Genomic DNA, 22,382 nt, shown 5'->3' with positions numbered 1-22,382 from the left:
GTGACAATACACAGAAACCAGTACAAATTAGGTCAGAAGCTATAGCTAAGGACCTGAGATGTTTCGAGTGTCTATGTGACAAACAACCTCAGTACAACGTCGAAAATCATTAAGTCTATACAATGTTCTGTGAACAGAGTTCTACAGAACTAACAAGAATAATGAGACAGACAATCTGTCCAACCACCAAGCGAGTCTCGAGCAGACTGAATACTTCACGAGAGGTGAGGACAACCCCCCCCCTCTCGATCACGTGATAGCCCCGTGGACAGCACAGCTCAGAAGCCGGCAGTATAACGAGCAAGGAGCGATAATTACAGTAGTTTGACAATCAAGACTTGAACTGAGCACATATTATGTACATCCTAACAACATAAGTCAAATAAGAATATAAAGCAATATATTTACGATTTAGCTATTATCGCAAATATAAGCAATATAAAATTATATGAAAAGATAATATACATTATATATATACATAATAATCATTGTAACCCATTCAGGGGTTGCAACACACTATACACAAGACCAGAGAGATGAACCAGTAGTTTCAGGAGCGACGTCAGATCCAACTTCTTGAAAGGTCAGGTAATGGATGAGATTTGAACTCCATACAAAATATATGGGCAAATATTGTGAATGGTCACAGACCGGACCGCGGAGGCGTTGATTTCCGAAACCCTCTCCAGGTATGTATGGGAGCTCTCCCAGCACCAAACACTGCGCTACTTCTGTCCCTCACACTTAGCTCCTCTCAGGCCAAATGTCTGTCGACAAGTTCCTTTGAATACTGGTAACACACCCACACAGAAACATACTAATACACATACACACGCACCTACGCACAGACATATACTAAAGTATACACACACACACACACACCTACATACAACATATACTAATACACATACACGCACAGCTACGCACAGATGTAAACTAAACCATGCACATATACCTACATAAAACATATACTAATACACATACACAAACAAACTAATACACATACACAAACATATACTAATACTCATACACACAAACAAATACTAATACACATACACAAGCATATACTAGCGCTCACACACACACCTATATACAAACATATACAAGCGCGCGCACGCGCACACACACACACACACCTACGTACAAACATACTAAAACATATACGTACACACCTACATACAAACGTATACTAATACATACACAAACCCACATACATATACTAACACACATACACACACACACTTACATCCCCATATTAATTCAGCCATAATAATACAATGATACAGAATTCTATAATTACTGGTCCAGATCCAGTTACAACATGAGCAATACAGTTCGTGAATCCCCGGCTCAAACAGACAGCTAATTCTCCCCTGGATCACTGTATGGTAATGTCCGGCCCATTTCCAATTAGAGGCTCGGGGCAATAGGGACTCGGGGCGACAGGGACTCCGGGTGATGGGGACTCCAGGTGATAGGGACTCCAGGTGATAGGGACTCCGGGTGATAGGGACTCCGGGTGATAGGGACTCCGGGTGATAGGGACTCCGGGTGATAGGGACTCCGGGTGATAGGGACTCCGGGTGATAGGGACTCCGGGTGATAGGGACTCCGGGTGATAGGGACTCCGGGTGATAAGGACTCCGGGTGACAGGGACTCGCCAGCTTGAACAAGGTAACTTACAATGTACGTTGGAAGGTAATTTACAATGGCAAGGTAACTTACAATGGAAAAATGAAGTCACAGAACGTCACAGTGGTCACGCATGGAGGTCGCAGGTCATGGCCGGAAGTCACACAGGTCACGCTGGAGGTCACAGAGATCACGCTGGTCATTTAGAGGTCGCGCTGGAGGTTAAAAGGTGAAGGGGTCATTGGAAAAGGTCAAGATAAAAGCCTGGAAAGTGTGTTCACGAAGTGACCCGCTGCGTGACACGCAAATGTGTCCCTGGACAATCATCCTCTTGTGGCCTGCACGACACCCACTACCTATCTACTGCACGACACCCACTACCTATCCACTGCACGACACCCACTACCTGTCCACTGCACGACACCCACTACTTATCCACTGCACAACACCCACTACCTATCCACTGCACAACACCCACTACCTATGCACTGCACGACATTCGCTACCTATACACTGTACGACACTCACTACCTATCCACTGCACGACACCTGCTACCTATCCACTGCACGACACCCACTACCTATGCACTGCAAGACACCCACTACTTGTCCACTGCACGACACCCACTACCTATCCACTGCAAGACACCTGCTACCTATCCACTGCACAACACCCACTACCTATCCACTGCACGACACCCACTACCTATCCTCTGCATGACACCCACTACCCATTCACTGCACGACACCCACTACCTATCCACTGCATGACACCCACTACCTATTCACTGCACGACACCCACTACCTATCCACTGCACGACATCCGCAACCTATCCACCGCAAGACATCCAATACCTATCCAATGCACGGCATTCACTGCCTAACAACTGCATAACATCCACAACCTATCCAAAGCAAAACATTCAATAACTATTTAATGCATGATATCCACCGCCTCTGCACTGCACGACATCTACTACATATCCACTACAAGTCATCCAATACCTATCCAATGCACAACATCCATTGCCTATCCACTACCCGACATCCACAACCTATCCACTGCAAGACATCTAATACCCATCCAATGCACGACATCCACTGTACATCGTCAACAGCTTTTCCACTGCACGAGACCAAGAGCCTATCCAGTTGTCTCTGTACCAGCCTCTACTATTCTCCGTCCATTGTGTGGTTGTACTGTCAAGGGGAGACGAGGGGAAGGTCGCAGGAGGGGAAAAGATCGGTGTAGAGTCCACCTTTTAACTTGTTTTGTTGTGTTTGCAAGATGTACTAACAGACTGTTAGCCTATTTTGACTTGCCCTGGGCACTGTTTGTACTGTGATGTCTTGCCCTGGGCACTGTTTGTACTGCGATGTCTTGCCCTGGGCACTGTTTGTACTGTGATGTCTTGCCCTGGGCACTGTTTGTACTGCGATGTCTTGCCCTGGGCACTGTTTGTACTGTGATGTCTTGCCCTGGGCACTGTTTGTACTGTGATGTCTTGCCTTGGGCAGTTTATACTGTGATGTCTTGCCCTGGGCCCTGTTTGTACTATGATGTCTTGCCCTGGGCACTGTTTGTACTGTGATGTCTTGCCCTGGGCACTGTTTGTACTGTGATGTCTTGCCCTGGGCACTGTTTGTACTGTGATGTCTTGCCCTGGGCACTGTTTGTACTATGATGTCTTGCCCTGGGCACTGTTTGTACTGTGATGTCTTGCCCTGGGCACTGTTTGTACTGTGATGTCTTGCCATGGGCACTGTTTGTACTGTGATGTCTTGCCTTGGGCACTGTTTGTACTGTGATGTCTTGCCCTGGGCACCTGCGATGTCTTGCCCTGGGCACTGTTTGTACTGTGATGTCTTGCCCTGGGCACTGTTTGTACTGTGATGTCTTGCCTTGGGCAGTTTATACTGTGATGTCTTGCCCTGGGCACTGTTTGTACTATGATGTCTTGCCCTGGGCACTGTTTGTACTGTGATGTCTTGCCCTGGGCACTGTTTGTACTGTGATGTCTTGCCCTGGGCACTGTTTGTACTGTGATGTCTTGCCCTGGGCACTGTTTGTACTGTGATGTCTTGCCCTGGGCACTGTTTGTACTGTGATGTCTTGCCCTGGGCACTGTTTGTACTATGATGTCTTGCCCTGGGCACTGTTTGTACTGTGATGTCTTGCCCTGGGCACTGTTTGTACTATGATGTCTTGTCCTGGGCACTGTTTGTACTGTGATGTCTTGCCCTGGGCACTGTTTGTACTGTGATGTCTTGCCATGGGCACTGTTTGTACTGTGATGTCTTGCCTTGGGCACTGTTTGTACTGTGATGTCTTGCTCTGGGCACTGTTTGTACTGTGATGTCTTGCCCTGGGCACTGTTTGTACTATGATGTCTTGTCCTGGGCACTGTTTGTACTGTGATGTCTTGCCCTGGGCACTGTTTGTACTGCGATGTCTTGCCATGGGCACTGTTTGTACTGTGATGTCTTGCCCTGGGCACTGTTTGTACTATGATGTCTTGTCCTGGGCACTGTTTGTACTGTGATGTCTTGCCCTGGGCACTGTTTGTACTGTGATGTCTTGCCATGGGCACTGTTTGTACTGTGATGTCTTGCCCTGGGCACTGTTTGTACTGTGATGTCTTGCCCTGGGCACTGTTTGTACTGTGATGTCTTGCCCTGGGCACTGTTTGTACTATGATGTCTTGTCCTGGGCACTGTTTGTACTGTGATGTCTTGCCCTGGGCACTGTTTGTACTGTGATGTCTTGCCATGGGCACTGTTTGTACTGTGATGTCTTGCCCTGGGCACTGTTTGTACTGTGATGTCTTGCCCTGGGCACTGTTTGTACTGTGATGTCTTGCCCTGGGCACTGTTTGTACTGTGATGTCTTGCCCTGGGCACTTTGTACTGTGATGTCTTGCCATGGGCACTGTTTGTACTGTGATGTCTTGCCCTGGGCACTGTTTGTACTGTGATGTCTTGCCCTGGGCACTGTTTGTACTGTGATGTCTTGCCCTGGGCACTGTACTGTGATGTCTTGCCCTAGGCACTGTTTGTACTCTGATGTCTTGCCCTGGGCACTGTTTGTACTGTGATGTCTTGCCCTGGGCACTGTACTGTGATGTCTTGCCCTGGGCACTGTTTGTACTATGATGTCTTGCCCTGGGCACTGTTTGTACTGTGATGTCTTGCCCTGGGCACTGTTTGTACTGTGATGTCTTGCCCTGGGCACTGTTTGTACTGTGATGTCTTGCCCTGGGCACTGTTTGTACTATGATGTCTTGCCCTGGGCACTGTTTGTACTGTGATGTCTTGCCCTGGGCACTGTTTGTACTGTGATGTCTTGCCCTGGGCACTGTTTGTACTGTGATGTCTTGCCCTGGGCACTGTTTGTACTGTGATGTCTTGCCCTGGGCACTGTTTGTACTGCGATGTCTTGCCCTGGGCACTGTTTGTACTGTGATGTCTTGCCCTGGGCACTGTTTGTACTGTGATGTCTTGCCTTGGGCAGTTTATACTGTGATGTCTTGCCCTGGGCACTGTTTGTACTATGTCTTGCCCTGGGCACTGTTTGTACTGTGATGTCTTGCCCTGGGCACTGTTTGTACTGTGATGTCTTGCCCTGGGCACTGTTTGTACTGTGATGTCTTGCCCTGGGCACTGTTTGTACTGTGATGTCTTGCCCTGGGCATTGTTTGTACTGTGATGTCTTGCCCTGGGCACTGTTTGTACTATGATGTCTTGCCCTGGGCACTGTTTGTACTGTGATGTCTTGCCCTGGGCACTGTTTGTACTATGATGTCTTGTCCTGGGCACTGTTTGTACTGTGATGTCTTGCCCTGGGCACTGTTTGTACTGTGATGTCTTGCCATGGGCACTGTTTGTACTGTGATGTCTTGCCTTGGGCACTGTTTGTACTGTGATGTCTTGCTCTGGGCACTGTTTGTACTGTGATGTCTTGCCCTGGGCACTGTTTGTACTATGATGTCTTGTCCTGGGCACTGTTTGTACTGTGATGTCTTGCCCTGGGCACTGTTTGTACTGCGATGTCTTGCCATGGGCACTGTTTGTACTGTGATGTCTTGCCCTGGGCACTGTTTGTACTATGATGTCTTGTCCTGGGCACTGTTTGTACTGTGATGTCTTGCCCTGGGCACTGTTTGTACTGTGATGTCTTGCCATGGGCACTGTTTGTACTGTGATGTCTTGCCCTGGGCACTGTTTGTACTGTGATGTTTTGCCCTGGGCACTGTTTGTACTGTGATGTCTTGCCCTGGGCACTGTTTGTACTATGATGTCTTGTCCTGGGCACTGTTTGTACTGTGATGTCTTGCCCTGGGCACTGTTTGTACTGTGATGTCTTGCCATGGGCACTGTTTGTACTGTGATGACTTGCCCTGGGCACTGTTTGTACTGTGATGTCTTGCCCTGGGCACTGTTTGTACTGTGATGTCTTGCCCTGGGCACTGTTTGTACTGTGATGCCTTGCCCTGGGCACTGTTTGTACTGTGATGTCTTGCCCTGGGCACTTTGTACTGTGATGTCTTGCCCTGGGCACTGTTTGTACTGTGATGTCTTGCCCTGGGCACTGTTTGCACTGTGATGTCTTGCCCTGGGCACTGTACTGTGATGTCTTGCCCTAGGCACTGTTTGTACTCTGATGTCTTGCCCTGGGCACTGTTTGTACTGTGATGTCTTGCCCTGGGCACTGTACTGTGATGTCTTGCCCTGGGCACTGTTTGTACTATGATGTCTTGCCCTGGGCACTGTTTGTACTGTGATGTCTTGCCATGGGCACTGTTTGTACTGTGATGTCTTGCCCTGGGCACTGTTTGTACTGTGATGTCTTGCCCTGGGCACTGTTTGTACTATGATGTCTTGCCCTGGGCATTGTTTGTACTGTGATGTCTTGCCCTGGGCACTGTTTGTACTGTGATGTCTTGCCCTGGGCACTGTTTGTACTATGATGTCTTGCCCTGGGCACTGTTTGTACTGTGATGTCTTGCCCTGGGCACTGTTTGTACTGTGATGTCTTGCCCTGGGTACTGTTCGTACTGTGATGTCTTGCCCTGGGCACTGTTTGCACTGTGATGTCTTGCCCTAGGCACTGTTTGTACTGTGATGTCTTGCCCTGGGCAGTTTGTACTGTGATGTCTTGCCCTGGGCACTGTTTGTACTGTGATGTCTTGCCCTGGGCACTGTTTGTACTGTGATGTCTTGCCCTGGGCATTGTTTGTACTGCGATGTCGTGTCCTGGGCACTGTTTGTACTGTGATGTCTTGCCCTGGGCATTGTTTGTACTGCGATGTCGTGTCCTGGGCACTTTTTTGTTCTGTGATGTCTTGCTCTAGATATTGTTTGTATTGTGCTCTGGACAATGTTGTGATGTCCTTCCCTGGGCAAGAGTAACTTCATTTCCCCCTGGGGTTATATATATATATATATATATATATATATATATATATATATATATATATATATATATATATATATATATATATATATATATATATATATATATATATATATATATATATATAGCCCCAGGGGAAAATGAAGTTACTCTTGCCCAGGGAAGGACATCACAACATTGCCCAGAGCAAGATATGGCAATACAATGTCTAGAGCAAGACATCACAGAACAAAAAAGTGCCCAAGACACGACATCGCAGTACAAACAGTGCCCAGTACAAACAGTATGTGTGTGTGTCGTGCCGAATAGGTAAAACTGGTCAATTAGCTAGAATTCGTTTACAATTAAGATCTTTCTAAAATTTTCTCTTATACGTTTAAAGATATATTTTTTTTCATTTATGATAATGCAAAAATTAATAATTTTGCACCAAAAGAACCTTAGAAAACTTACCTAACCATATTATAACAAGCTCAATTTAATTTAGCCTAATTCAACTAAACATATTTTATATAAGTTTACAATAATTTAATAATAAACAAACACAATGAAATATTTTTTTTTCGTTAGGTTCAAAAGGATTTTTGCGAAATTATTACATACACAAATTTTGGCCTCCCTTATTCGGCTAGAAGAACGTTGCTATTTAAGCCAAACTCGCAAGTTTCACATATGCGGCACATTATATATATATATATATATATATATATATATATATATATATATATATATATATATATATATATATATATATATATATATATATATATATATATGCAAACAATTGCAGACGGGCGATCTTAACTATGCAGGACAAGCCACGGGGGGAGGGGGGGGAAATCTTGACTCAAGTACTTTCACACTTCTCAGTGCATCATCAGTTGTACAATGTTGCAAGGGAGCAACCAAAGCAGGGAGATAGGTCTCAGAGTAGCGTAGGTGTCACTGGCCATGGTTACACCTACGCTACCTTGAGACCTCTCTCCCTGCTTTGGTTGCTCCCTTGTAAAACTGCACAGCTCCTGATAACGCACTGAGAAGTGTGAAAGTACTTGAGCCAAGATTTCCATCCACTCCCGTGGCTTGTCCTGCAAATATATATATATATATATATATATATATATATATATATATATATATATATATATATATATATATATATATATGCAAAACAACCACTGTGAAAGAATAGTGAAATTCCATGCGCTTTCGTGACTTCTTACACTCTCATAGTTCCTTGATAATGTGAGAAGTCACGAAAGCGCTTGGAATTTCACTATTCTTTCAGTGGTTGTTCTGCATATTCTGATATCACCTGTTTATGTAATCTTACTGCACATAATATATATATATATATATATATATATATATATATATATATATATATATATATATATATATATATATATATATATATATATATAATGTATAAGTAGTAATTAACTGTTAATGAATGATCGGAAAATGTACGGGGATTCGAACCGAGGTGTTTCTGTGCTGCATGTCTTGCGTTGTACCAATGAGCCACGAAGGCTACAAGAGGAGGATTTTACAACCAGTACTTCTGTGACATGTCTACCTCAGTTCAAAATATTGATTTTATTTTTTTCCAGTTTAGATTGAACGACACTGTAATCGGATTTTTATGATCTATAACATTCAAGTTTCCTTTATTTACCTTAGTTGTGGTTAGGGAAGGGTCAATTCAGAGGCCCCGTCTATTCTTCGCAAACAGTTTTACAGGTTCTTGGCCTCTTGGGCCCTATCATAGCTGCAATTCGAACTGCTTACCGAATCTGCCTCCCCACCCCTTCCACATTCAGATTATTTGATTTTCTAACCACCCAGAAATTAAATAAGAATTTCCTTAACTCTTCCTGACACTATATTTACCTGTCTCTGAGCCTCTCCTTTCAGTCTTTTCATACCTGCCCCAGCGATGTCTTTTGAGTACGATTTAAACAGCTGGAGTAATATGGTTATTTTCTGCTGGTAATATGCTTGGTGCGATGCCCTTTCCTATATCTTTCGCCTTACATGCTATTTGCGGCCTCTTCCTTCCTAGGTTATATTCCGTGTCCGGTCTCTTCACACTCTCGCCTCTTCTCTTTATTTTACACTTATCAACATACAACTCTAGTCCCTACCTGTCTGACCACATCTGCAGCCCATTAAAAGTTATATTGAAGCCTGTAACTCTCCGTTTGTTATACTCCTCATACTCACATCATACGTAAACAACGATAAACAAATTGACATTTCCTCCGCTAGGTTATAATAACCATATATGAGGATAGCAGGAGTCGAAGAAGAAACTTTCGGTACCCCAGTAGTAACTAGTGTTCCTGTAGCCACCCAAGTACCTTCTCGGTTATTCCTGCCTAGTCTTTACGTTGGCATGCTTTCATAAATTAGACACATGTGCAACACTTGGGCATCTTTATTGAGGAAACATTTCGCCACACTGGCTTTATCAGTTCAATACAGAAAAGAGTGGTGAAAATCAGGAGTTTGAGGTAATCAGTCTTCACCACTCTTTTTCGCACTGGACTGATGAAGCCACTGTGTGGTGAAACGTTTTCTCAGTAAAGAAGCCCAAGTGTTCCACATGTGTCTAAATTTATCAATTTGTCGGTTCTCTGAACCATTTATCTACACTGACATGTCTTCCTACGTTTTAGGAAGGTTCAATTCCATCCATCCACCCCATCCTCATCCAGCTTAACTTCCCTCACTCTCATAAAATTTTACAAAGACTTCTATGATTGTTGTCTCTCACGTGTTTATTTCTTTCTAAATATTCTACAGTTCTCTCCCTTTCTTAGTTCCATAGCCAGTATATTAGTAAGCAAAAATAGTCAATAGTTTGGTGCTTCCTATTTCCATTTTTGTATTTTGGAATCGCCTACGCAGTTTTTCAGCTGCATAGAAAAAAAAATTGAGTATGCATGTGTATGTGTGCGTGAGTGTTTGGTAGTGTATGGAACACAAGTGAGCGTGTAGCCAAGTATGTGCAGACAGGGTGTAACCCAGCCAGAACGTGAGAGGCGACCAGAGAGCGTGCACAGGTGTGGCCAGGTAAAGGTCAGAATGAGGTCATAACAACTAAAACACACATACACACACAAAACGTGGGACTAGGACCTGTGACTCGACCCCTGCAATCACATACAGATGAGTACACAAACGAGAGGACGAGCGAGCGAATGAGAGAGAGAGAGAGAGAGAGAGAGAGAGAGAGAGAGAGAGAGAGAGAGAGAGAGAGAGAGACTAACACATTTCCCACGTTTTCCAGTCCAAACGCGTGTCCTGTCGCTCTAAATTTATAATACATTCTCTCTTTTTTTGTTTGTTTCCGTAGGTGATATACTCGAGTCTCACCTCATGGATCTCAACATTCATCTTTTTACCTCGATATGATTGCGGGGTTGAACTCCAGCTCCAAGGGTCAGCCTCGTACTTTACATACACACTGGTCCCTATAAATCTACTATGCCTTCTTTTACTAACATGTATACTGTTACTCTCCACTACTACCACTTCAGGTTCGTTCCGTTAGTTCCCTGCTATTACCCTGACTTTCTTGGTAAGAAGTGTGGCATATATGGATCTGCAGCTTTCACCTGTGTTCCCTTGGCCGGTTCCTCAGAAATTCACATTGTCTGCCAACTTGTCTGTCAAAGGTCTAGCGTATCTATTACTTTCTGTCATGTCATGTATTTTCAATTTATTTTTAGGTGGAATCATGTCCTCCCAGACTTTTCTTCCAGTTCCTGGCTATGCCTGTTAACTACTAATAATCAGCTTGACATCTAGTGTCCTATCATACATACTACTGAAACTACACACGTTTGTCTTCTCTATCTAGTTCGTTTCACGTACTCACTACAAAAAGAATGAAACAATATTTTTCCTACCGTCTTTGTGGCTCTTCTGCGTCTTCAGCTGTCAACCATGTTCCCCGGCGCTTTTACTTCACATCTCAAATAGTTTTGCCTTCTCCATTATCTATCCCTCGAATATTTTATATGTCAAGATCATGTTCTCCATGGATCTTCTCTTTTCTAGTTCCTTAAGCCCCCAAGTTTCAGTAAAATACTTACAATTTGTGGTAACGAAATAATTAAGGGTTATAAATCTCTTATATGAATAACAATTCTTCGGTCAGCTAGCTTCGTATGTCCCATGAGGTTATACTATACCTCTCTGGCAATATCTGATAAGCCAATAACACAACATTCTTCATCTTCTGATAATCTGAAAATTCATGTTCCTCCAGGGTTCTGGCTAATGTGGACCAGTTACTGTCTGGCCACTTCTGGGATTTTGCTAGTTTTTCAAACAATGTGAAAAAGTTATCAAAATTATCAAAAAATTTGGGGACAAACTTAATAACATGTTCCAAATTAAGTATGTCTACCTTGTTACCTGTTACAGTTTGTGAAACAGCAAACTATCTTTCTTTCTCTCTCTCATTAGCCCTAAAAAATTCCAACTCTCTCTCCTCTTGGATTTTAGTACGTTCAATCCTTCTCGAGCGCTTTCTTCCCTAATTAGAGCTAATTTTAGTCTCAATATCTTTATTTCATTATTCTCAGTACAGTGGGGACTGATTCAGGATCTGCTCCCAGACACCTGTCACCACTAGAATCTCTACTGCTTACAGACATCTTAGAAATTAAAAGCACAAAACACTTGCCTATTACAGTAGAAATCACTTATATAAAATAATAAATCACCCAGCAAAGCACATAGGTACATTAAATGATTAAGATACGCACAGAAAATTATTATTATTAAATAATTCCCTTAACACTAAATGCGCACACACAAAAATAAGGCAGAAAAATAATTGTATTACACCTGTAAAAGGTTACTATGAATATATCCTTCCTGTAAAATCTCTCCAGGTTGCAAATGTGAATTATCATGCTTAACTTGATAATTCTTCACTGTAGACTCCCATGTTACGACTTTGATGCCGTAACTAAAATAAAATGGCCTTGGCTCCTAAATGGCTGCTCAATCTGCTGTCTAGGAGCATTTAAATTACACTGAAAAACACAGCAACTCTAGGGCCAGCATGTACTCATACAAATTAAGAAACATGAATGCAACTAATTAATGTTGTATAATGGACACAAAAACTCACCTATACAAAAATATATATAATATAATAATAAATAATTTATATATAACTATAACTTAGAATCTACTCCAAAAAAAACCACACTCCAGTCCACATTAGCTCACTAGCACACTGCTACTAGTGAGTTAAACAATATATATAAACAGGGAGGTTTCAAGAACCCTTCCCCTTCTTCCTGCTGGCTACTTAGCCTACAGTTAAAATATTAAATGCTCTTCAAAACACAGGCCCTTGCACACACTAGGGCATTACAAATAAATGAGAGCACCAAAACAAACAAAATAGTATACACTAAAAAAACCTACCCAATACCACATACTCACACCGCTACATCTTGCTTCCTCTGCTGTGTGTAACCTACTGCACACAGACTCATCTGCTCCTGTCATAGCCACTGCATGACTCACAGGAATAAAACGCGTCAGCTTTCAGGGAATAATACACGTAAAATAACATTATATATGGAGCGTTAATTTATATAATTTTTTAATACAGGATTCCGTAATAGTGCATGAAGAGCAACTTATGTTTCAGGTTTTTCCCTCGTCATCTTGATTCACACTTACACATATATCGTTATCGCTCTCTGCAATTTACTGTTTATATATTTTTTTTTTATTATCACACCGGCCGATTCCCACCAAGGCAGGGTGGCCCGAAAAAGAAAAACTTTCACCATCATTCACTCCATCACTGTCTTGCCAGAAGGGTGCTTTACACTACAGTTTTTAAACTGCAACATTAACACCCCTCCTTCAGAGTGCAGGCACTGTACTTCCCATCTCCAGGACTCAAGTCCGGCCTGCCGGTTTCCCTGAATCCCTTCATAAATGTTACTTTGCTCACACTCCAACAGCACGTCAAGTATTAAAAACCATTTGTCTCCATTCACTCCTATCAAACACGCTCAAGCATGCCTGCTGGAAGTCCAAGCCCCTCGCACACAAAACCTCCTTTACCCCCTCCCTCCAACCCTTCCTAGGCCGACCCCTACCCCGCCTTCCTTCCACTACAGACTGATACACTCTTGAAGTCATTCTGTTTCGCTCCATTCTCTCTACATGTCCGAACCACCTCAACAACCCTTCCTCAGCCCTCTGGACAACAGTTTTGGTAATCCCGCACCTCCTCCTAACTTCCAAACTACGAATTCTCTGCATTATATTCACACCACACATTGCCCTCAGACATGACATCTCCACTGCCTCCAGCCTTCTCCTCGCTGCAACATTCATCACCCACGCTTCACACCCATATAAGAGCGTTGGTAAAACTATACTCTCATACATTCCCCTCTTTGCCTCCAAGGACAAAGTTCTTTGTCTCCACAGACTCCTAAGTGCACCACTCACTCTTTTTCCCTCATCAATTCTATGATTCACCTCATCTTTCATAGACCCATCCGCTGACACGTCCACTCCCAAATATCTGAATACGTTCACCTCCTCCATACTCTCTCCCTCCAATCTGATATTCAATCTTTCATCACCTAATCTTTTTGTTATCCTCATAACCTTACTCTTTCCTGTATTCACCTTTAATTTTCTTCTTTTGCACACCCTACCAAATTCATCCACCAATCTCTGCAACTTCTCTTCAGAATCTCCCATATATATATTATATATATATATATATATATAATATATATATATATATATATATATATATATATATATATATATATATATACATATATATATATATATATATATATATATATATATATATATATATATATATATATACACACCTGTATTCAGGTATACATTATCCCCTGTTACTTCTGAATATTCAGGTAAACATTATCCCCTGTTACTTGTTCTAGGTTGCATATCACTCTCTGGTGTGTATATATATATATCACTGGTGTTATGTAACAATGATGCTGTTAGTTAACATGACACAATATGCGGTTGATGACAATTTAATGAGATGACGTTTCGCCCACCAGGGAATTTTATCCATTCCCAGAGATGAGTTGAATAGTCTCTCCACTATATATGCTCTCTTTCCACCCATCTCTATGAGCATTTATAAAGTCCCTGGTTGACGAAAAGTCTTCTCAATAAAGTATCATCATCCTCGTATTGTGTCTTATTGCAATACATTCTGGTGTGGTACCATGTTGAGTATTTTCTTACAATCAAGCAAACTGCAGACAACTGTAAGCGGCCGTGAGCCCGCTCCACTTCGTCACTTCCTAGACTATTCCACTTCCTGACAACTCTATAACTGAAGAAATACTTCCTAACATCCCTTTGACTCGTCGAAGTCTTCGACTTTGTTTCTGTATCTCATCTTTGGAACATTCTGTCTTTGTCCACTTTGTCAATTCCCCGCAGTATTTTATATGTCGTTATCATGTCTTCCCTAACCCTCCTGTCCTGCAGTGTCGTCAGGCAGATTTCCTTTAACCTTTCTTAGTAGGACAATCCTTTTAGCTCTGGGACTAGTCTTGTTGCAAACCTTTGCACTTTCTCTAATTTTTTAACGTGCTTGACCAGGTGTAATTCCAAAGTGGTGCTGCATACTCCAATATGGGCCTGACGAACATGGTGTACAGAGTCTTGAACGATTCCTTATTGAGGTATCGGAACGTTATTCTTAGGTTTACCAGGTGCCCATATGCTGCATCAGTTATCTGGTTGATGTGTGCCTCAGGAGATGTACCCGGTATTATACTCACCCCAAGATCTTTTTCCTTGAGTGAGGTTTGCAGTCTTTGGCCAACTAGACTATACTTTGTCTGCGGTCTTCTTTGCCCTTCCCCGATCTTCATGATTTTGCATTCGGCGGGATTAAATTCAAGGAGCCAGTTGCTGGACCAGATGTCCAGTCTGTCCAAGTCTCTTTGTAGTCCTGCCTGATCCTCATCCCATTTAATTCTCCTCATTAACTTCACATCATCTACAAACAGGGACACTTCTGAGTCTATACCTTCTGTCACGTCATTCACATACACAAAAAATACCTCAGGTCCTAGGACTGACCCCTGTGGAACCCCGCTCGTCACAGGCGCCCACTCTGACACCTCGTCATGTACCATGACTCGTTGTTGCTTCCTTGTTAGGTATTCTCTGATCCACTGCAGTGCCTTTCCTGTTATGCATGCCTGATCCTCTAGCTTTTCCATTAACCTCCTGTGAGGAACTGTGTCGAAGGCCTTCTTGCAGTCCAAGAAAATGCAATCTATCTACCCCTCTCTCTCGTGTCTCACTTCTGTTACCTTGTCATAAAACTCCAGTAGGTTTGTGACACAGGATTTTCCTTCCCTGAAACCGTGCTGGTTGTAGTTTATAAGCTTCTTTCTAGGTGCTCTACCACTCTCCTCCTGATAATCTCCATGACTTTGCATACTATACACGTCAGTGACACAGGTCTGTACTTTAATGCCTCGTGTCTGTCTTTCTTAAAAATTAGGACTACATTTGCCATCTTCCATACCTCAGGTAGTTGCCCAGTTTCACTGGGTGTGTTGAAGATTTTTGTTAGTGGCACACACAGCATCTCTGCTCCCTCTCTAAAGACCCATGGAGAGATGTTGTCTGGTCCCACTGCATTTGAGGTATCAAATTAACATAGCAGCTTCTTCACCTCCTCCTCGGTTGTGTTTATTACATCCAGCACTTGCTGGTGTATCCCTTGTTGGTGTATCTTCCTATTCTGACTTTCCAGAGTCCTTCCTGTCTCCACTGTAAATACTTTAAATCTCATGTTAAGCTTCTCGCATACTTTTTAGTCGTTTCTTATGAACTCCCCACCATCCTCCCTCATCCTGATTACCTGGTCCTTGACTGATGTTTTCTTCCTGATGTGGCTATACAACAGCTTCGGGTCAGACTTGACTTTCGATGCTATGCCATTTTCGCATTGTCGTTGAGCCTCCCTTGTTATCTAAGCATATTCGTATCTGGCTCTTCGGCTAACCTCTTTATTTTTCTGGGTCCTTTGTCTTCTGTACTTTTTCCATTCTCTAGTGCACTTAGTTTTTGCCTCCCTACACTTTTGAGTGAACCAAGGACTTGTTCTGGTCTTCCCATTATTTCTGTTGTCCTTAGGAACGAACCTCTCCTCTGCTTTCTTGCATTTTGTTGTCATGTAGTCCATCATTTCTTTTACTGGTTTTCCTGCCAGTTCTCTTTCCCATTGACCGTACTGCAGGAAGTTCTTCATGCCTGTGTAGTCTCCCCTTTTGTAATTTGCTTCTACCATCCTATTCCTGCTACCCTCTCTGCTTGTAGCTCAACTATGTATTTGAAGCTCAGAACCACATGATCACTAGCTCCAAAGGGCCTTTCATATGTGATATCCTCGATGTCTGAGCTACTCAAGGTGAATACTAGGACCAGTCTTGTTGGTTCAGCCTCACCTCTCTCTCTGGTAGTGTCCCTCACATGCTGATGCATGAGGTTTTCCAGTACCACATCCTTTATCTTGGCTCTCCATGTTTCAGGACCCCCATGAGGCTCCAGGTTTTCCCAGTCTCCTTGTGATTGAAATCACCCATAACTAGTAACTTTGCTCTACCCACGTGAGCTCCTCTGGCCATCTCGGCTAGTGTGTCTACCATTGCTCTGTTGCTCTCTTCATATTATTCTCTTTGCCTCCTGCACTACTGTGGCAGGTTGTATATCACTGCAATTACCACCTTTGGGCCCCCAGACTGGACTGTTCCTACTATGTAGTCCCTTTCGCCCATTCCATCCACTTCCTCAAATCCCCAATGGTTTTAATGATCAGTGCAACTCCTCCTTCCCCTCTGCTCCCTATATCTTTTCTCAGTATCTGATATCTGGGTGGAAAGATAGCATCTGTTATCATCCTGGTGAGTTTCGTTTCTGTGAGTGCTATTATGTTTGGGGATGTCTCCTTGAGTCTTTCATGCCATTCCTCACATTTATTTGTTATTCTGTCTACATTTGTATACCAAACCTTTAACTTTTCTAAAACTGTGGTCTGGGGAGTGCATTGGGGTTGGGAAAGTGGGAGACCTGACAAGGAACCATTTGTGGTTGATGTGAAGGTGGGGTTTGTAATGAGGTGGGTGGGAGCACTGGGTACAGCATGTGTGTTTTGGGTTAGAATGTTTGGCTGCATTGGGATTGCTGGGGTTGGGGGCTTCTGTAGGTGGTTGTGAGGGAGGTTGTATTTGATCTTCCTCGTGAGTCTGGGTTCTCCTGTCCATCTCCATCTTTGCCTCTTTTTCCTCCTATTGTCTTTGTACCCTCTCTTTCAGTTTCTGCCTTCTCGTGTTCTGTCACAGTTGAGATACACCCTCTGGTACTCTGACATGTCCCTTGGTCATGCTTTCTCCTGTAGGATCCTGTTTCGAGCCGCTTCTGCCTTGAAAATCACTTTGACTGGCCAGTTTCTTCCTCTTGCAAACCCTCCTATTGTTAGAAAATTTATCTGCTGGGTCATGTTGTCTTCTCCTATTGCTTTCCTGATGCTTTCAATTGCTTTTTTCTGCCATGGTCTTCTTACTTCGTAAGTTTCCCCTTCAACTCCCTGGAGCCCATACACAAAGAATGATCTCTCCCTTTCATTCTCCCACTGCATATCCCTATGTATCCCCTGATTCGATTTAGTTACCTCCACTGCAGCTTTCCTTTCTTCAATCTCTTCACTATCTGTTGTCCCTGGGCCCAGTGGTCTGACATTTTCCCTTCTCAGCTTCCCCTAGGCACCACTATGGTTTGCTAGGGCCTCTACATATAGCTTAGCTCTTTCGTTTTCTACAGTCCCCTCGATTGTTCCTGATGTGCTCCTCTTCTTTTTCTTGGGCTCCACTATGGCCTCTGCATACACTTTTACTCCTTCGGTCCCCACAGTCCCCTCGTTTGTGACTGAGGTAGTAGGTTCTGATGTCATGCCCATATAGCTCTTTAGTTCTTTAGGCTGTTTCACATTTTTAAGTTCGTCTTCTAATCTCTGTATCTTAGCCTCTGCTGCTGTGACTTGTATCTCCCACTTCCTGCACTCTGCAGCTATCCTCTCCTCCATTTTCATGCTAAGCTCTTCTAGCTTCCTCCCCTACTCATGTTCCCTTTTCATGAGCTCTGCTACCTGATCTTCCCAGACTCATCCTCCAGTCCCCTGGTTTTCCATCCTGCAACCCTTTTTTTTTTTTGCCTACCAGAGAATGAAAAGCTTATGTATTTCTGTGTGATTCTTTGTGATGTGTATTTGTCTGAGTGAGAGTGTGTGTATGTGTGTACTCACCTAACTGTACTAACTTAATTGTAGTTGCAGGGGTCGAGACTCAGCTCTTGGCCCTGCCTCTTCACTGAGTGCTACTAGGTCATCTCTATCCCTGCTCTATGAGCTTTATCATACCTCATCTTAAAGCTATGTATGGTTCCTGCTAGGCTATTCCACTTCCTGACTACTCTATGACTGAAGAAATGCTTCCTAATATCCCTTCTGACTCACCTGGGTCTTCAACTTCCAATTGTGACCCCTTGTTTCTGTGTCTCCTCTCTGTCCACCTTGTCTATTTCTCGCAGTATTTTGTATGTGTATGTGTGTGTATGTGTTGTGTGGGGGCCGGAGGGAGGGAGAGGGGAAAGCGGTAGACAGTGGCAAAATTGGAAAGGTGGGGGGGGGAAAGAAGGGAGAATATGGGGTGAGAGAGGAGGAGGGAGATGCAAAGGGAGAAAGAGAATGGGAGGGAGAGGGGTAAAGATGGAGAGGAGGGGAGGAAAAAGGAGGGTGAGAGAGGGGGGATCAAGGGAGGGAGCGGGGGAGCGGTGGGGGGAGGGTCCGGGGGAGAGTGTGTGGGTGTGGAACTCTGAGTGTGGGTTTATTAAATGTGTGAAAAGTAGTGGGTGGGAATGTGCGTTACGGTGTACGAGTGTATGTGGAGTTTGCGTGTGACACGTGGTCTTCCGTGCTCCTCTGGCCTGACCTGACCCACAAGCACCTACTAGTTTATGTCTTCTATGGTTATCCTTCTTCCTAGTCTAATAGACACATGTCTGCTCGCCCTGTTCTGCTATAAATTACCAACTGCTATACGTTATTGAGTACTTGATAGCCTATTCTTTATCGTACTAGGAGAGTTGGACCGTTCACAAACATCTTGGTGGTTAATTGGAACTCAACCCGACTCCCCGAAAACCACGCATAGGTAAGATACTTGTGATGCAGCCTGTAGACTGTACAACTCGTTGTGATGTCCTGGAGTATATCCACCTCCGTTTCTTCTTCTCGATATATAATATAAACCTATTCACTGTGCTTCTTTCACTGGTCACACACTGATTTCACTGTATTATCTTTCTTGGGTGACACATGTGGCAACGTCGCCTGCACCACACTAGGTCTGCCGTCTCTGACTTGCGCCACCAAATATCACTTTCAAGTTCATTTATAAAATTGAGGCTCTCCCCACACTTATGTGGCTCAGGGCAACTTGTAAATCACTTCAAGGATTGTTCACTACTCTGACATACTTAATGATCCCTGCAGTAACCTTAGGTAGCACACAAAACACTTAAATTCACAGAGCACTGAAGAGGAAGAGTGAGTGTGTTTGATTGTGTGTGTGTGTGTGTGTGTGTGTGTGTGTGTGTGTGTGTGTGTGTGTGTGTGTGTGTGTGTGTGTGTGTGTGTGTGTGTGTGTGTACTCACCTATTTGTGGTTGCAGGGGTCGAGTCCTAGCTCCTGTGTGTGTGTGTGTGTGTGTGTGTGTGTGTGTGTTTTATATATCATTCTATCAGGTCCTGAAAGGAAATTGCCTCACATCCCATCACTGTCCGTTTCTCGTCTCCCCGCTAAGATGATACGTGTCCGAGCCTTTTAAACTGAGGCCGCCTCCTGCGCCTGACTTACATGATACGGTGTCCGCGGGCACTCAAGATGGATGTCCTAAATACCCTGTCAACGCCTCGCCGCAAGGGTCATGTTGGAAGTTACCGGGAGGGGAAACCTATCTCGGAGGGAAGTTAGCCTCAAAGTTTGTAGCTTTACACCAAGTTCTCTTTCTCACCATGCACCTCCCTCTATGCTTGTTACTGATCTTCCCTCTCATTTTCCCCACTTCCATAACCTCTTCACTCCCATAACCCATCCCTGTCGCCCTCCTTTCCCTCTCTATATCTGCATACCTATCTAATTTCTCCTCTGCATTCCCACTATCTCCATCCCCCCTACTTGCCTCCCTCACTCTCTCCTTCCCAACCTATCATCATCACTACCTCCACGGGACTAACCTCCCTCCACTTTCTCTATATTACTCTCACACCCTCTTCAAATCCCTTCGTTATTCTCACAATCACTGCCCCTCTTCCCATCCCTCCTTTCTCCCTATTCACACCTACCCTTTCTTATTCCCTTAATCAATTCTCTCCTCTTCTGTTCCTCTCTGAATATTATTCCCCCTTTCCATTATACCTTCTCCTGCCCTCTATATTTCCTGCCGTTACCCTTTATTTCCATTCCCTCTCCTCTCCCTCCTTCATTTATTTTTACCTCTCTCTTCCTCTCTCCTAAGGCTTACTTCCTATCTTCATTCATTTTTTCATTCTACAGCCACTCTCATTCCCTCATCTCCCCTTTACAGTCAATCTGATTCACCTTCCCTCTACAGTCACTCCTCCCCCGTCTTCCCTCTTCTACGGTCACTATTCCTCCCTCATCGTCCCTCTACAGTCACTCTCCTCATCTTTCCTCTACAGTCACTCTCTTTCTCTCTCACTTTACCTTTACAGTCATTCTCTTTCCCTCATCTTTCGCCTAGATCACTCTCCTCATTTTTCCTTTACAGCCACTCTCCTTTCATGATCTTTACAGTTACTCTCCATCCCTCATCTTCCTCTACAGAGTCTCTCTCATCTTTCCATTACAGTCATTCTCCTACCTTCATCTTCCCTCTATAGTCACTTTCTTTTTCTCATCTTCCCTCTACAGTCACTTCCCTACCTTCACCTTCCCTCTACAGTCACTCTCCCACCCTCATCTTCCCTCTACAGTCACTCCCCTACCCTCATCTTCCCTCTACAGTCATTCTCCTACCCTTATCTTCCCTCTACAGTCACTCTCCTACCCTCATCTTCCCTCTACAGTCACTCCCCTACCCTCATCTTCCTTCTACAGTCACTCTCCTACCCTTATCTTTCCACTACAGTCACTCTCCTACCCTTATCTTCCCTCTACAGTCACTCTCCTACCCTTATCTTCCCTCTACAGTCACTCTCCTACCCTTATCTTCCCTCTACAGTCACTCTCCTACCCTTATCTTCCCTCTACAGTCACCCTCCTACCCTTATCTTCCCTCTACAGTCACTCTCCTACCCTTATCTTCCCTCTACAGTCACTCTCCTACCCTTATCTTCCCTCTACAGTCACTCTCCTACCCTTATCTTCCCTCTACAGTCACTCTCCTACCCTTATCTTCCCTCTACAGTCACTCTCCTATCCTCATCTTCCCTCTACAGTCACTCTCCTACCCTCATCTTCCCTCTACAGTCACTCTCCTACCCTTATCTTCCCTCTACTCATTATAGTCAGCTCACAAAGTATTAAATACAGCAGCTATATAAAACATTTGACACTCGTTCGACGTCTCCCAGCGATAACCAGATAACAAGCCCGCTCCCCCCCCCTCCCACACACACACAAACAGATCGTGTCAGTTGTAACAGTAGTACTGCGCTTCGTCTCAGTTCACAAGTTTAAGCTTCCCAGTGTGATCACGCCTCACTACCACCCCAGTCATCCAACACCTCTCATCTACCCCCGCCTCATCCAGTTTCCTCATTCTTCTCATTCATCCATCCTCTCATCTATCCCCTCAATCCTTCCTCTTATCCATCCCCCTTTCGTCCATCCCTGTCTAGTGTATCTTTCTCTCTTCCAACTTTCTCTTATCACAGCATAAATAATGATGAAGGAAAATAAGAATTAAATGTAAATAAATCTAGACAGAGAGTTAAAGCAAGACAAAACACGACAAAAAGAAGAGATAAAGCAAGTGATAAAAGATAAAGACATAACAAGGCAGATAAAACATGACATAAAAGAAGACAAAAACATAAAACACGATAAAACAAGAGACAGAAAGCAAGACACAACAAGAGAGATAAAACAAGATATAAAAGAGAAGAGATAAAATAAGAGACAGAGGAGAGGGCTGGGGTTGTAGAAGGGAAGAGGGAAAGAAGGAAGGAGATTGTTACCATTTAGG

Source organism: Cherax quadricarinatus, chromosome 29, assembly GCF_038502225.1.
Source record: "Cherax quadricarinatus isolate ZL_2023a chromosome 29, ASM3850222v1, whole genome shotgun sequence".
In the NCBI taxonomy this organism is placed as follows: Eukaryota; Metazoa; Arthropoda; class Malacostraca; order Decapoda; family Parastacidae; genus Cherax; species Cherax quadricarinatus.
This window is presented reverse-complemented; position numbering follows the sequence as displayed.